This window comes from Corapipo altera, unplaced genomic scaffold, assembly GCF_003945725.1.
Source record: "Corapipo altera isolate COAL_440 unplaced genomic scaffold, ASM394572v1 104, whole genome shotgun sequence".
In the NCBI taxonomy this organism is placed as follows: Eukaryota; Metazoa; Chordata; class Aves; order Passeriformes; family Pipridae; genus Corapipo; species Corapipo altera.
Window position 1 is genome coordinate 2,075,998 of NW_020884920.1, and position 299 is coordinate 2,076,296.

Below are 299 nucleotides of genomic sequence, written 5' to 3' on the forward strand. Positions count from 1 at the left end.
GGGAAATGCCGGGGACGGACTGGCGACCCCGTCGAGGGGAGCCCCGAGGGGTCCGGCCAGGGGGGACCCCCCAGCCCCGTCTCTGTGCTCTGCTAGAGTAGAGCCCGGGTTGCCTCATTAATCGGGACTTCTAATATTTAAAAACCTGTTAACTCTTTCCCCTTTCAACAGAGGACGCCCCTCGCTCTTTATTATTATTATTTATTTTTTCCTTTCTGGCAAGAAAGAGGAACGCGTGTGAACATTCCCGCGTGAGTGCGAGTGTGTGTGTGTGTGTGTGTGTGCAGGGGAAGCCGCTG